General features: G+C 40.5%; 1 protein-coding gene across 2 annotated transcripts in view; it reads right to left on the bottom strand.

Annotated features, from left to right (window-relative positions):
• The window catches only part of ABL1 (ABL proto-oncogene 1, non-receptor tyrosine kinase), a 118,824-nt gene that overhangs the window by 100,870 nt on the left and 1,941 nt on the right, over nt 1-16,013 (bottom strand). The gene's annotated exons all lie outside the window — the stretch shown is intronic.

Raw genomic sequence — 16,013 nt, 5'->3', positions numbered from 1 at the left:
GTCAGTAAATCCACCCAGGAATTTTAAAGGTGAGCTGCAAAGGGAAAAAATTGTACCTCCCCCCCTCCTCTTTTTTGGGAGAATGCGGGGGGGGGGGGGCGGTGGAACTTCTTGATGATGTATGAAAAGCTTTATGGTTGTTTTTTCTGAAAAAAATTGAGGTATTTTTACATTGGAAATTCAGGTCCTGTCTAGCCTGTAAAACACTGTAGTAACTGGAAAACTGTGAAATAATGACAATACAAGAGTCACAACAATGAAAGCTGACCAACTGAGATGGGAAGGGATTTTTAGTCAAGTCTATTTAAAATCAGTTTTTCTTTACATCTGTTCAAGTTCAATTACTAATATTCTGGAGAAACGAGACCTATTAAAGATTCAGTGCCCTCTACCCCTTCAATGATCTAACGATATACATCTTTGGGACATACAGGCCTCCAGAAAAAAACAGGGAAGACCAGAGTTCACATTTCTGATAGTTTTAAAGTAAAATATAAGCAGGGAGGGCAGAGGGAAGGGAACACAACAAAACACACCTTTCAGGCCTGCCTCATTGCAACCTAAAACAGCACAAAAAGAGCACACACCCAATTTGTCTTTTAAATGCTTTGCAGGTCACCTGTAAGTGCAGATCAGCATCATCTTTAGCAGACAGTAAAAAATTAAGATTTTTTTTTCTAGACAGGGTTTCAGTTCCTTCACCACTCCTATTTTACTAGCCTGGAGGAACAAAATAGAAAAGTAACTGGTCAACCTAGAAAGAGCAGCCAGATTGGAGGATGGGAAGAAGTAGCTCCAGGAGGCAAAGTAGCAGTTTGGGAAATGGAGATGAGAGAAAGTTTTAGCACAAAGATAACTTGGGATAGGGATCTGCAAGACAAGTGTCAAGCATTATGGGATGCATTATGCAAAAAGATAGTTGGAGATTAGGGGGGCAATTACTGAGAGCATTACAGGCTGGCATGGCCGGAGCTTTCTTTGTGAAAATCAAAGCAACAGACCTGCCCATGACTTCCTTCCACATTACTATTTATTATGTGTTGACATGCTCAGCTTCATAAAAGACATACAACACATCCCACAAAGCTTCCAATCTAAATACACAACACAAAATGCACTGGGAGGAACAGAGAATTCAACATGGAATACTGTACTCCCTCCCCCCCCCAACCCCGCCATACTATTTATATCACCTTTTATGTAATAGCTCAGAGGATCAGAATTGCAGGATTTGTAGAAGTAGTCATTTTGAGGAGAGATTGGAAAGAAAAGGATTTTTTCTACTTTTAAAAATCAATATTTAGCCCTGTGTCAGGGCCATTTATTAACTTTCTGGGATGCGTATTGCTGTTTCTTACCACCACAAGCAGGAACATGGAATCTTAATCACTTCAGAAACAACTGAGCACTGCTGAGTTCCTTGCACTACAAAAATACTGTAACTTCTCAAAATCAATATGTACATTTTACCTACTCCAGGACAATATCTCTCTCTTTTTTGGGGGGGTGGAGGGTGGAGAGAGGATAGAGGATGAAAAGAGCAGTGACAATTTCCAAAGCAGAACTTGATGTGAACCAGGGAAGAAAGAAACAGTTGAATGTGGAAGTGATTTTTTCCCCAAAGCAGGAATTTCAATTTCTAGTGTGTGCAAGAATCAGATGTGGGAGGGAAAGTGTAGGTGGAATAGGAGAAAGGAGGAATCAAGGACCTTGTCATTGTGTTTATCAGTAGAACACAACGTATCAAAACAACAGGGAGCTCCATCATCCAGGATGTCTCATAACCACCCACACAGCAGGAAACAGGAGACCAGCTCTGCAGAAAAGTCCTGAACATTTCCTCTGGTCTCCCTTTCACCCCTCCTTCCAAACTACCTACCTGCGTGTACGTACGTGTGTGATAAAACAGCTCTATGCAAAGTACTCTCAGGGGTCAAGCTCCTAAACTGAACTTTTTTAAATAACTCAGACACAACTATGATTTAAAATAATCATTCTCTTAATAGAGAAGCCACCTTAGGAAGCGTTGATGGGAACTGGATCAAATGCATTAGCTTGTCGAATCAGGGGTCGCATTCAGCTTCATTCTAGTGACAGTCTCCATTTGAGAGAAGTCCAATGTCCTAGTTCTGCAATGAAATACACACATGCAGAACCCACACCCAAGCAGAGACTTAATGACTTTAATGGGACATGTACTCAGGCAAAAACCTGCACCCATCTGATCTCATTGCAAGATCAAACCCAAGACTAGAACAACAGGGGAACAACATGTCAGTATTTAGGTGCACTTGGAGAGTTGGGTAGAAAGTGCTTGCTCAGAGCCTTCTCACCGTGCCTAACAGTACTTCACTTATAAAGCATTAAATTCATATGGGTGGGTTGGAAGGGTTTTTAAATAAACATGGAATCCTCTCCTCCAATTTTTTTTGTCCAAAGAGGCACATTTTTATAACTACCCATTCAATGCATCCGATGAAGTGAGCTGTAGCTCACGAAAGCTTATGCTCAAATAAATTGGTTAGTCTCTAAGGTGCCACAAGTACTCCTTTTCTTTTTACCCATTCAACATCATTCTGTAAAAAGTTAATAAATCCTATTGTTTGTTCTTCTTGATTTAAGCATCAAGAAATTAAATTCACCTAAAGTTATTTTCTTGATATACCTCTGACGGCACACGGCTGAGAAGGAAGCCACAACACTTCTGCAGCACCACTTTTTATGTAAGCATCACCTTGGTGTACTGGGATTGTTGCTAGGGTGCAGGATGGAACCACCGTACAAACCAAAGTAAATGGAAGGTGAACTCAAACCACACAATCACACTGTAAGATTGCAGCAAAATGTCTCCAAGGTGGCCACGTGCTCCTTTACTTTGAAAAATTTTAGAGGCAAAATTGACCTGTTTAAAGTAGTGCATTTTTAAAATTCAGCTGCTAGCAATTTCAATTTCAGAGTCATAAAAATATACTGTGTTAATAATTGAAACCTAAAATGCCTGTCTGATTTGCTATAGTCCTTAGTCCCTCTCCCCAAAGGGCTCCATTTGCCTAGGGGGAGCACTTCACAACCTGCATCAATTTTTAGAAACAACTTCAGTGGATGAAAGCATCACAGCCATACAAATGCTGTCATCCTTTTACTGCCCGAGTTTAAAAAAGGTGACATCCCAGAGAACCATCTAAAGCGGTTTAACAGTAGAATGGTTATAATATGTCCATCAATCCCATGCACTCCAAATAATCCAGGATACAGTTATTATAACTGCAGTTCACTCATAGTTTCAACATTTCAGCCACAAAATCTGCCCTTTATCAACAGACAGACAATATTCCACCATCTCTTCCATGACTCACTAAGACTAGGATGATGAGGCATCCTTACAGGATGATTCAAACCCAACTAGTGGCCATTATATGTGCATCATTCCAGGGCCTTCAGATCATCATGTTCAAGGTCCTGCTAAGGCCCACCATTTCCTAATTTGGAAATGTTGCACATTACAGGGCTGTCTGAGCCAGAGAGCAACAGCAGGCGTTACCTTGACCAGTGCATTCTTAACGCCTTCATTATTAGGTAAGGTTAAATAATGTGAACTTGACCAAAATGTTTTAACACTGATCTACTGGGAAGAAAACAGAACTAAACACTCTGTTAATGGTTCTCACTTTACTTACATTATTTACTACATTAAACTGAATATAGCACCTTTAGCTTCTTTGAGTCCTTACCTGACATTAAACAGTGTTGAGTTTACTTTTATTTAATGTTCTTCAAGTCCTGTGTTCTTAACCAGAGCTAGGCAAAGCCATTATCCTGCTCTTTGAAGTTCCCAAGTACCATCAAGTGATGTCTGCTTATCATCAGCACAGCAGTTATTCAGCTGAAATGCATGATGCCTGTGCTTTGCAGAAGCAATTGCTAATTACAGCAACCAAAATGATTAAAGTGTTTAAAGCTAGCAGTTGCCTCCAAAAATCCAACCATTATTATTCTAATCTGCCCTCTGCATGGCTCAGAAGATTACCTACTTAAATAACAAATGTTATTAACACTGTATATTTTGTTAACCAGTCCAATAGGCTTTAGCACTCTGTGGCCTCCTCCAGACCTATTTCTGTTGCAGATTCAGACAGAATCCACAGATTAAATTTGTGAATTCTAATGCAGAAAGCCACAGGGAAAACAACCAAGGAACTACTGCATCACCCCAATCCTCAAAGAATACCTTGCTGCTTCAGTTCTGATCCAGAGACAAAGCAGGGCAAAATGAGATAGTCTTTTTCTCTAAGGACCTAACTATGCTGGTCAGCAAATTCCATAGCAGTTTCCATTATTATCAGCAGTAGTAGTATTACCGCACCATCTAGGAGTCCTACTCTTGGACCAGATTGTTCTAGGTGCTGTACAAACAAAGACAAGAAAGACTGTCCCTGCCCTAAGGGGCTAACAATCTAACTTTAATTCAAGAGACAACAGATGTAGCCCAACAGTTTGTCTGTTTTACCAACAGATGCTGGTCCAATAAAAGATATTACCTAATCCACCTTGTCTCACAGACAGATGGGGAAGTATAAGTAAACAATCAGACAATACTGGTCAGCATGATACACATTTGTCTCTGGAATCTGAAGATAAACATTGAGATAGCTTTGCAAATATGTATGGAGCATGCCCAAGCATGTTGGACAGCATGGGAAAAAAGCATGAAGGTATTTGACTGAAGATGTAACAAATGGAGAGTGGAGATTGGCATCCCTGGATCAGAGGGGAGAATCCTGTATAGTGAATGAGAGATGATAGGTCGGGTGGGAATTGACTGTGAAAGGCCTTGAAAATTAATACAAACAGCTTATGTTTGATGTGACAGAGAAATGGGAGCCAGTGGAGGGATTTAAAGAGAGGGGTAACAGGATCAAAACGACTGGTTAAGAAAATTATCTTTACAATGGCATTCTAAAATAATATGAGGGGAGCAAGATTGCATTTGTCAAGGCTAGAGAGAAGGATGCAGCAGTAAACAAGATGCAAGATGAGAGCCATATCTTAGACATGTTACATAGAAAGAATTGGCAAGCTATTGATATAGCCTGGATGTGAGGACCTGGAAAGAGGTCTGAGTCAAAAATGGAGCACTACAGACCTACCAATACACATTTTTCCTCACAGATGAGGAATATGCAGGGGTAAGCAACATCTAAAGCAGGGGTGGGCAAATTTTTTGGCCTGAGGGCCACATCGGGGTTCCGAAACTGTATGGAGGGCCGGGTAGGGAAGGCTGTGCCTCCCCAAACAGCCTGGTCCCCGCCCCATATCCACCCCCTCCCACTTCCCGCCCCTGACTGCCCCCCTCAGAACCCCCAACCCATCCAACCCCCCCCCCCCTCCTTACCATACCACTCAGAGCACCAGGACTGGCAGCCGTGCCGCCGTGCCAGAGCCAGACCTGCCGCCGTGCAGTCTAGAGCATTAGGGCAGGCTGGTGGCTCTCCCAGCCGTGCTGCCCAGCAGGAGCTCGCAGCCCCACCGCCCAGAGCGTTGGCGGCACGGCGAGCTGAGGCTGTGGGGGGAACACAGCAGGGGAGGGGCCAAGGGCTAGCCTCCCTAGCCGGGAGCTCAAGGGCCAGGCAGGAGGGTCTCGTGGGCCTGATGAGGCCCGCAGGCCGCAGTTTGCCCATCTCTGATCTGAAGTGACGTATATGATCATACTTTTCATATTGTAGGGGTAATTATTATTATTATTTGAATTATGCTATCACCCAGAGGATGCATCCCCCTTGTGCTATGTATTGTTCAAACACATAACAGGAGACGACCTTTGCTCAAAGAGCTTTTCTCACTCCCTACAACTAAATCCCAAGAAAGGGCATCTTGGATCTGTTTTGTACCTTGGAGATCTTCAGGAAGCGTTTATTAAATAACCATACAGTAGGTAATACCATAAAAGGTACATAGAAATTGTATTTAGGAGGATCCACCAAGAGTCATCATTACACAAAGGTTAGAATGGAGAGAACCTCTGTCAAATTATCTATATCTTAATAGAAATAATAGTTTCGCATTTAATTTAGTACTTTTCACTGGAGCATTCCAAAGCTGTTTGCAAACATTAAGCATACCCAGATATAATACAAGACTTCTTTCTCCAACAGCCATTGCAATCGTTCTGGCTAACCTGGAAAATACAGTTTTAAAACAACTTTATACCTGGACAGCTTTACAGAGGATGTGCAGGAGGCTTACAGTTAGTAAAAATAACACACAAACACATTCGAGTGTGCATATGTGTAGTCTAAACTACATTGCTAGATGCGTTAATCTTTTTCATAACTATTACCTCCCCCCAAAAAACTTCACAAAGACGGAGATATTACCAGGCTACAGAGTTTAATTTTTGTAAGGCCATAAAACACTAATAAGAGTTAGACCCCACAATATCTTCACTGTCCCTTTACCTACCTATGATCAGACTTCTGACTTTAAGACAATATTAATACAGTGGGTTGAACTGTGCTCCCCAGATAACCCCCATGAATCCCACTTACAGACAAAAGTTTAAATCTTCAGAATTGCTGAACTTTTTAAACATACATATTATTACACAAATATTTACAAAGCCACTTTCCTCAAAGTTGCTCAGGAAAGCTCCTTTTGTAAAACTGTAAAAACAATCTAAAATACAATACAAACAATATGAAACAATACTGAAACAGATGCTAGGCAGGAGGCAGCAATAATTGAAACTGAAGACAGTGCTGATAAAATATTTTCAAAATTGTATTTCTACTGTTTAAAGCAAGGAAGCGTAGACTGAAATGAATGCGGTGCTCCCATGCTCCTGCCCCAAAGTCCTTATGATAAGTGACAAGGCACCATACCTTACAACCTAAAATGCAGCAGTTCATTCCCTTAGTGCAAGGGATGTCAAAGAGATATGCACCATCAGAAAGAAGGCCTCAAACCAGCCAGGATTATGGGCTTTAAAAGTAATTATTGTATAAGACTTTAAGTTCAATAGTTCTACAATATTCTTTTAGCAACTTTTTAATAATAGTGTTTGATTTAAAAGACCTGATTGTTCACCATCTTCTAATTCAGGGCGGTCACTTCTGATCCCAGATCTTACCATTAGTTTTTGATACCACCTTTGACATATCTCTCTCATTAAAGGGCTACAGACCATTTTGTCAGAACAGAAATTATACCAACTACTATACAAGATCTGGAAAAGACATCTAGTGGCTAGGTTTTAAAATTTCTCAAGGTTCATTTAAAAAAATATCACAAAAGATTAAATAAAAGAGTAACACCTGTAGTTGAGTTTTCTACAGCATATCCTCACTGACAATTGCTGTAGTTATAAGAGAAACTGGCGAGATCAAGAACATAACACCAAGCATCTTAGTGGGTCATTAAACATATCTAGCAGTCAGTAGAAGTAGAGATGACTTTTTGAAAACATGAAGTTTCAACAAACACACAAAGAAATATTTTCAGGAAACCTGAATGACTTCCAAGTTAGTTTTACATCTTCATCTTCTACCACTGACACTCCCAACTGCTTGAAAATTAGCAGTACTTTTTCTTGATATAGACAAGGAATTACCAGTGATTAAAAGTTTTAGCAATTTCTACAACAGCTGTGCCAATTTCTACCTTTCTTTGCAAATCAGGAGCTGATCAGACTAGTGGTTATACTGTACTGCAACAAGTTGACAGTGCTAAGTTAATAGATGGTTTTTGCCTTCAGCACTTTAGATGGTGGATGGGTACAGTAAATAAAGCTTCTCTTTGTACAGCGTTTATGACAGGAAACACAGGGAGCATGCGCAACAGTTCCCTTCACACTCCCAATTGTGATGAAAATCTGACACACACAGGAAATATACGGCAGGGGGGAATTCCTGTATTGTCTCAAATTTCAGTATCCCAGTTAGCATGTACTATTAAAGGGCAGTGGTCACATCAAATTCAGCACCGCCTTAATCATATATAATGCTCACGTTCTCAGAGTCCATTATTTTGTCTCAAAGTCCATTATATGTAAATATGCAACACAAACCAGAATACAGTAATGTTCAGTACAGAAACTATTTGATGAGCTTTAAGAGAACAGAGCTAACAGGATTTGCTTTACTGATGACTGAGAAAGCAACTTACTGGAGGCGTTTATTCAGAGGCAGACTGGACATTCTCCATATTTATGTTCAGGGACTTGAGTATGCTTTAATTGACATGGCAGAGATGAGGTAGGAAGAAAAGTTAGACCAGAATATAAATGCACTGCAGTGCATCAGCACAGCAGCATTTATGGATAAATGACTGCTCAAAACAGTCATATGCAGCAACACTTGTTTTTTAATACAAGTAATTAAAAGAAGCCTTTGTAATTAATAATCTACACAGAAAATCCATCACTCAGTAAAAATGACAGAGCAAAGATATGCTACAATACTGATCAGCTATCCTTTAGACTCCTGGGTGAATCCTGATCTCGCCGACATCTGTGCAAGTTAGCAGTAACCTCACTAAAACAGTGGAATTAAATTGCTGTAAAACTGAGAGCAGAATCATGCTTTATACACACAATAAGAGACTATAAACCAGACATCCTGGAAAGGGAACAGCAAAGCAAGGTATAGACAGACCTAACTTTGTAGAGACTTTAGGCAGCACTGAAGGCTGAATCTCAAGGAAACTTGCATTCAGAATTCCTAGTAAACACACAGCAGGGAATGTCATTCTAGACAGATAAACTAAGCATGTGGATAAGGGAATCTTCCCAGAGTGTAAAAAAAAAAAAAAAAAAGAAAAAGAAAAAAGAAAAACTTAAGCAATGTTATACAATTTGTACCAAATGTTGCCCTCTAGTGTCTGCAGCTCCTATCAACTTCAACAAAACTCACACTGAGCATTTAAGTACAGAACTGGGGTCAAATACAGTAGCTAAAGAGGAATAATTGAAAGAGAGTAGGAAAGAGCCATCATAATTGTTCGCTAAAATTCTCTGGATACTGATTAATATTTCTGTCCAATATTTAGTGCTTCACCTTCCTTTAAACTAGAACAGCAAGCACTGATAAGCAGACTGACTCCTACAGTTCAAGTTTAATTTGAGTTCCATCAGTACAGAAACAAGATTTGATAGAATATCCAACAAAACCCTTTGTAACTTCTGCTTAAATTGGTTTTATATTTCTACAACAATACTCCTCAGTGATTCACAGCAGATCTTTTAATACATCTGGCATGCACATGAAGACGACTTGTGCAGCAACAGTAAACCCACATCACAAAAGACCACTGGGTGAAGACAGTGGCTCTCTTTATGATGATATCAATAGATATAGTACATAAAATACAGGCCAGAAAATATGGAAAGCACAAGATATGTGAAACAGTAAGTAATTCTAAAAAAATTCCTATTTTCAAGAGTATACTTGGCTTTTACTACATTCATACAGACAGAAGCAAAAGTGAACATAAACCAGTCACAACACTGTGTAGAAGAAACAAAGAAAACACAGGCTAATGTCATAAGCATCACACTAACATACGTTTAATCCTACAATGCTACACATTTGGAGTATATCAACATGACTGCAGCAACATTCTACACAGTTGTGAGATTTAAAAATTATGAGTCAACAGTACTGTAATTCAAGGCTTCAGCTTTATCAATTTACCACTCGCTGAATATTCAATTAGCACAGGTCTGCTATTGGAAATTGAAGTAAAAAGAAAAGGAGTACTTGTGGCACCTTAGAGACTAACCAATTTATTTGAGCATGAGCTTTCGTGAGCTACAGCTCACTTCGTTGGATGCATCCGATGAAGTGAGCTGTAGCTCACGAAAGCTCATGCACAAATAAATTGGTTAGTCTCTAAGGTGCCATAAGTACTCCTTTTCTTTTTGCGAATACAGACTAACACGGCTGTTACTCTGAAACCTGGAAATTGAAGTGTTATTATTCCAGATAAACATTTAGATTATCTGAAGTCAGCTAACAGTTATACCTTGTCTGACATCCTGTCATGAAACCCGAAAAAGGAGTTATATTTACATTCACAAGTGATAAGTTTAACATGATTATACAGTAGTAGTGGTAGTGATTGCAGCAGCAGCGATCTATTCTTATTTATATTACAATAGTGCCTAGAGGCCCAACTGAGATTGAGGACCCGTTTTTCTAAGCACTGTAAGAACATAAAGAAAAGGATTCAGAGTAGCAGCCGTGTTAGTCTGTATTCGCAAAAAGAAAAGGAGGACTTGTGGCACCTTAGAGACTAACCAATTTATTAGAGCATAAGCTTTCGTGAGCTACAGCTCACTTCATCGGATGCATTCAGTGGAAAATACAGTGGGGAGATTTATATACACAGAGAACATGAAACAATGGGTGTTACCATACACACTGTAACGAGAGTGATCAGGTAAGGTGAAAAGAAAAGGAGTACTTGTGGCACCTTAGAGACTAACCAATTTATTTGAGCATGAGCTTTCGTGAGCTACAGCTCACTTCATCGGATGCATACTGTGGATACACAGAGACCATGAAACAATACCTCCTCCCACCCCACTCTCCTGCTGGTAATAGCTTATCTAAAGTGATCATCAAGTTGGGCCATTTCCAGCACAAATCCAGGTTTTCTCACCCTCCGCCCCCCCACACACAAACTCACTCTCCTGCTGGTAATAGCCCATCCAAAGTGACCACTCTCCCTACAATGTGCATGATAATCAAGGTGGGCCATTTCCAGGTTCTCTCACCCCACCACCACCCCCATACACACACAAACTCACTCTCCTGCTGGTAATAGCTCATCCAAGTCACTTTGGATGAGCTATTACCAGCAGGAGAGTGAGTTTGTGTGTGTGGTTTTTGGAGGGGGGTGGGGGGGGTGAGAAAACCTGGATTTGTGCTGGAAATGGCCCACCTTGATTATCATACACATTTTAAAGAGAGTGGTCACTTTGGATGGGCTATTACCAGGAGAGTGAGTTTGGGGAGGGGGGGGGGGCGGAGGGTGAGAAAATCTGAATTTGTGCTGGAAATGGCCCAACTTGATGATCACTTTAGATAAGCTATTACCAGCAGGAGAGTGGGGTGGGAGGAGGTATTGTTTCATGGTCTCTGTGTGTATATAATGTCTTCTGCAGCTTCCACAGTATGCATTCGATGAAGTGAGCTGTAGCTCACGAAAGCTCATGCTCAAATAAATTGGTTAGTCTCTAAGGTGCCACAAGTACTCCTTTTCTTTTTGCGAATACAGACTAACACGGCTGTTACTCTGAAACCTGTAAGAACATAATGAATGAAAATATCTTGAGCCCAGGTTTAATTCTTATCTACCAGGGAGCTCCTCTTTATACACTTAAAATGAAGTGAAGGACAGAAGAGAAAGTCTCATATTCAGGGCTCCTTTGGGAAGTTCCCCACCATCACCTCTTTCCCCTCCCCCCCCCACACGCTTAGTTTCAATTACTTTCCAAATGAGCCTTGCAGCAAAGGAGGCTCATGCAGCACAACCATGCATGGTCACTTCACAGCGGGACTTTCCCAATAGCAGTTGGAAATTCACTATCATCTCATGAGTCTAGTAGGTTTCAAACTGCCCTTAAGTAGACTTTAAGCTACATAAGTGTGTGGAAGTCTTCTACTTGCATGAACAGGAAAACATGGGAGTCCCATAAGCACCTGGTCAATGTAAGTTTCTGGGCAAGGTGTAAAGATACTAACAAAAATGAAGTCTCTCTTTGTATCCTAGCATTTATCAATAAAGAGTGTGTAGCGTTAGTGTTTGGAAAAAAAACAAGGGAATTAAATCCAAAAATATATACTAATTTAAATTATTAATAATCTTACACTACACTCAAGTCAAACAATGCAAAAGTTAAAGTTTTCTTAATAAGGTTAAGTTCCATCCATCATACATATGGATTTTTTTTATTACTAACCCAAATGTATATTTTAACATTCAGTGGGCCAAGTTCTGCCCTCCGATATGCACTCACACTTCAGTTCATTTGAAAAGGAGCTGAGCAGCTGCAGACCAAGGGTAAATGAAGGCTCCATGAGTACAAAAAGGGCAAGTTAAGGTTATTATGAGAACTTCAATTTTGTGTTTCTTGACATGAGTGCTTTAGCATTCCATTAACTGTAATTTGTATTTAATATAATATGGTTGTATTATTATGTACAACTGTCTTACAATACTAAAGAAGCCACGTGTCGTTCCATTTTGTACAAAATGCTGCATGCCTCTTAAGAAAAGCTCATTCCTCTAAGAGAGAGCAGACATGGATTGTATACTCTTCAGGGCAGGGACCCTGGACTCAGTCCTCTGCTGAAAGAAGCATGAGCTCATCACATGAGGAGGAGAGGTACAGGTGGCCTTTCCACTTCCCCTAACCCTAGGCTGGCCAGGAACTGAAGCAGCCCATGGTGCACGTTAAAGTACTCTAAGGGATGCTGTAACTGGCTTGGAACTGCCCTCCCTTAGAAGCCATTATGTTGGCGAGGATCACAATGAACTCCAGCCCACAGAACAGCTCCGATATCGGGGCAGGAAGGGAAGAAGGAAGGGTCAGAAGCTCTGATGGCTGTACACCAGTTGAGGATTCCCCCATGGTGGGGAAAGCTTCAGCTGGCCATTTAGGAGAGATTTAAGGCCCCTTTGCACCACTCCAGTAGAACAGATGGACATTAGTGGGGCCAAAAGTCTGATGACTTGTCTTTTTACATGTTGAGAGCATGTAGGGCATTATTGGCATTATATAATGAACAATAGCTAAAAATGGAGTTACTCTCATGCAGGTTGTTTTGATGTACATGGTTATCCATAATTACTTACACTTTAACCATGTTGCTAACCAACTAGCAGTGCAGAACACTCAGGCATTTGAGATTTTTTTTAAACATTGCATATGGGTGTGGTTCTGTCAGTTTTATATTAAATAGAACTTAGCTCTGAAAGTGGCTCCACTGAAATCAATGGGACAGCTTATTAAATAAGGTACTACTTGATGTAAGGGTGACAGATGTCCCATACATAATGTCCACTCAATGGGATTCTGTTCTCTCATGGGGACATTCTGTGTATGGTAGAGTTAAACCTATCAATGTATTTTTGCCATTAATTATTTTTATAAACTTTCCTTCCTTGGAACTTTAACACTAACAATCATTTTTAAAAGACAGACTGACATGGACTTTGCTAAGAGATTTATAAAAAGAATATTAAAAATTGTTCAATAGGTCACCTTTGTGCCAAGGCCAAATATAGTGTTCTTTTAAACAGACGTTGCTGCGGGTGACAAGCCATTCCACCTGCTCCTCTCTCAGCTATCTGCGATGACATAGGTCCCTTCGTTGAGACCTTACCTTGGGTAGCCCAGCTTCCAGTTTCTCTTTAAATACGCATTAGGTTTGACTGAAAACGAGACACCTGACTTTCCGGGGGACAAGATGGTGCACACAATATGGCAGAGAACATGCACACACTGATTTAGATCTTACAGGCAACCATGTAATGAAAATACTAAAGAGAAATTACATAAAACAATTAGATTTTAAAATCCTGAAAAGAATCCCAATTTGTTTTTATACCATATGATCCACAGCAGCTTTACGAATAAGAAGTGAAATATGAATCACTCTCTTTCCATATACCAAAAAGGCAGTAAAGACAGATTATGGACTATTTTTTTTACATGGCAAGAAAACTACTGATACGCAATTTGAGAGAGACGGGGAGCACCTGAAGCTATGTTTTTCCTCTCTACAACCTAAACAACCAGACTATTTTTAAAAAATTACATATAATTCATTCCCAAGGTAACATTTTGTAGGCAAGGTTTCAGCCAGGAGCTATGCTTTTATGCCAAGCCCAAAACAGGGATGAATGACTAGAAACAGCAGCAGAGTCTTAAATACTAGCTGCGCTACTGAGGTAAGAAGCTTTTCCTCATGTGGATAAGCGAGACTGAACTTTTGCAGTCCCCTTAACAGATGTACGAGTCTTGAGGTTCCCTTTCAAGTTGTATTCTTTTTTTAATCAAGACACTGAGGTCTCTTGTGGACATATGGAGTATTGCCATAATAGACAATATTTTTTCTTGTAAATGTGCTGGGTTCTTCTGACCTCATGTCATCCTGACAAAAAGTTACCTTCTGTCTATTCCTGTAAAATGATCAAAAAGCAGGATTTCTGCCTTGACTCCCAGATCAAAACACCAAAGTCGGTTGGAATATTGTGTTACTTGCAGTTTAGTACTCTGTTTCTCGCTCCATCCCATCTAAGATTGAGGCTCTGTCTAGAGCAGTGGTTCTTCAAAGCCGGTTTGCCGCTTGTTCAGGGAAAGCCCCTGGCGGGCAGGGCCAGTTTATTTACCTGCCGCGTCCACAGGTTCGGCCGATCACAGCTCCCACTGGCCGCGGTTCACCGCTCCAGGCCAGTGGGGGCTGCGGGAAGTGGTGCGAGCTGAGGGATATGCTGTCCACTCTTCCCGCATCCCCCATTGGCCTGGAGCGGCGAACCGCGGCCAGTGGGAGCAGCAATCGGCCGAACCTGCAGACGTGGCAGGTAAACACACTGGCCCAGCTCGCCAGGGGCTTTCCCTGAACAAGCAGCAGACCGGCTTTGAGAACCACTGGTCTAGAGAAGCAGAGGCAACAGAGATGGGGCAGACATGTGTATTTGATTAAAAAATAATAAAATACTTGGTTTGGAGTGTTTTTGCAGTGCGAACATGCCACTGATACCACAGCTGTCATAGGCCTATCATCCAGCTTCCCAAGAATTAGCTTCACTTTTCAAACAATCACTGTACGGACACATTGTGTGGGAAGAGGGGAGAAATACAAATCATTTTTAATCATTGATTATTTTAATATTTTAAACACACTCAAGACTTCTGCAGCATCTGTCTGCAAATAATGTTAAGAATGATATTGAATTTCCTGAACACTGGGAAATTCAGGATGAAGAATAGTTTCACAAATTAAGTCCCCTTACAAAATAAGTGTCGGGCACATTTATTTTAATAAACTTTTTCACCTGCTGTTTAATTGTGTTCCCAGAGAAAGCAAAGCTTTCAAAGTTATCTGATGGCCAAAGATGACAAATGCTGGTCCGTTTCCTGCATGAATAAAGTTATTCTAAGTGGAATAAAAATGCTAAATGACCATTGTCAGAATCATATTTTCTAGCCTAAGAAAGCAGTTAGTAGCATGTTGTCTCAGAAGAACTTCTGAACTCAAAGTAAATGCGGGATAGAGATTTAGTAAAAAAAACATATTTTTCTGTCTGTCTGTCTTTTAAAGGGGAACCATAGCTTGAAATCTAATCAGTTAAAAATACATTTAACCTGCCCCTGAATCCCACTGCCCTTTTTTGGGGGGAATGGGGGGGAAGCTTTAAAAATCACATTTCTCTGTCCCGTTACTGGGTGCAAGGCCCACACAAACATAAGGTGACACTAAGCTCCCAGTCCTGCAAGGTGCTTCACACAGGCGAACACCTCTGCTTCCATGAGCATCATAATACAGGACTGAGGCCTCACTGGCTACCTAGGAGCACAGTGAAAATGAGCGTCCACAAAAGATGTCAAATACATAAAGTAAAAAACAAAACAAAGCAGTTCTCTTTGTCTTGGGTATTACTACTATAGTAAATATAAGTGTTTCAACAAAAGTGATATATTTCAGTTGCCCTTTACGTAGACGCAAAAAAGGTTAGTCATGACATGAAGCACAGCATCCTCACTTGAGTCAATTGGTCCAAATCTTTTACATACAGAATTCAAAGGATTCAAAAAACAAACAAAAAAATGTTTCTAAAATGTCTGCCCTGGATAACATTATGAAGAAGTTGCTTTCCCCGAAGTTAGCTATATAAGAATGCCCACTGGGGTTTCACAAAACTGGGAAACAGCAATCTAACCATGAAAAAAATATGATCTTACCAGCTGATCACATAGAGGGGTCACCAGAAACCTTAGGGAGCAGAAG

The sequence above is a fragment of the Lepidochelys olivacea genome (assembly GCF_965140295.1).
Source record: "Lepidochelys olivacea isolate rLepOli2 genome assembly, chromosome: 16".
NCBI lineage: Eukaryota > Metazoa > Chordata > Testudines > Cheloniidae > Lepidochelys > Lepidochelys olivacea.
This window is presented reverse-complemented; position numbering and strand designations above follow the sequence as displayed.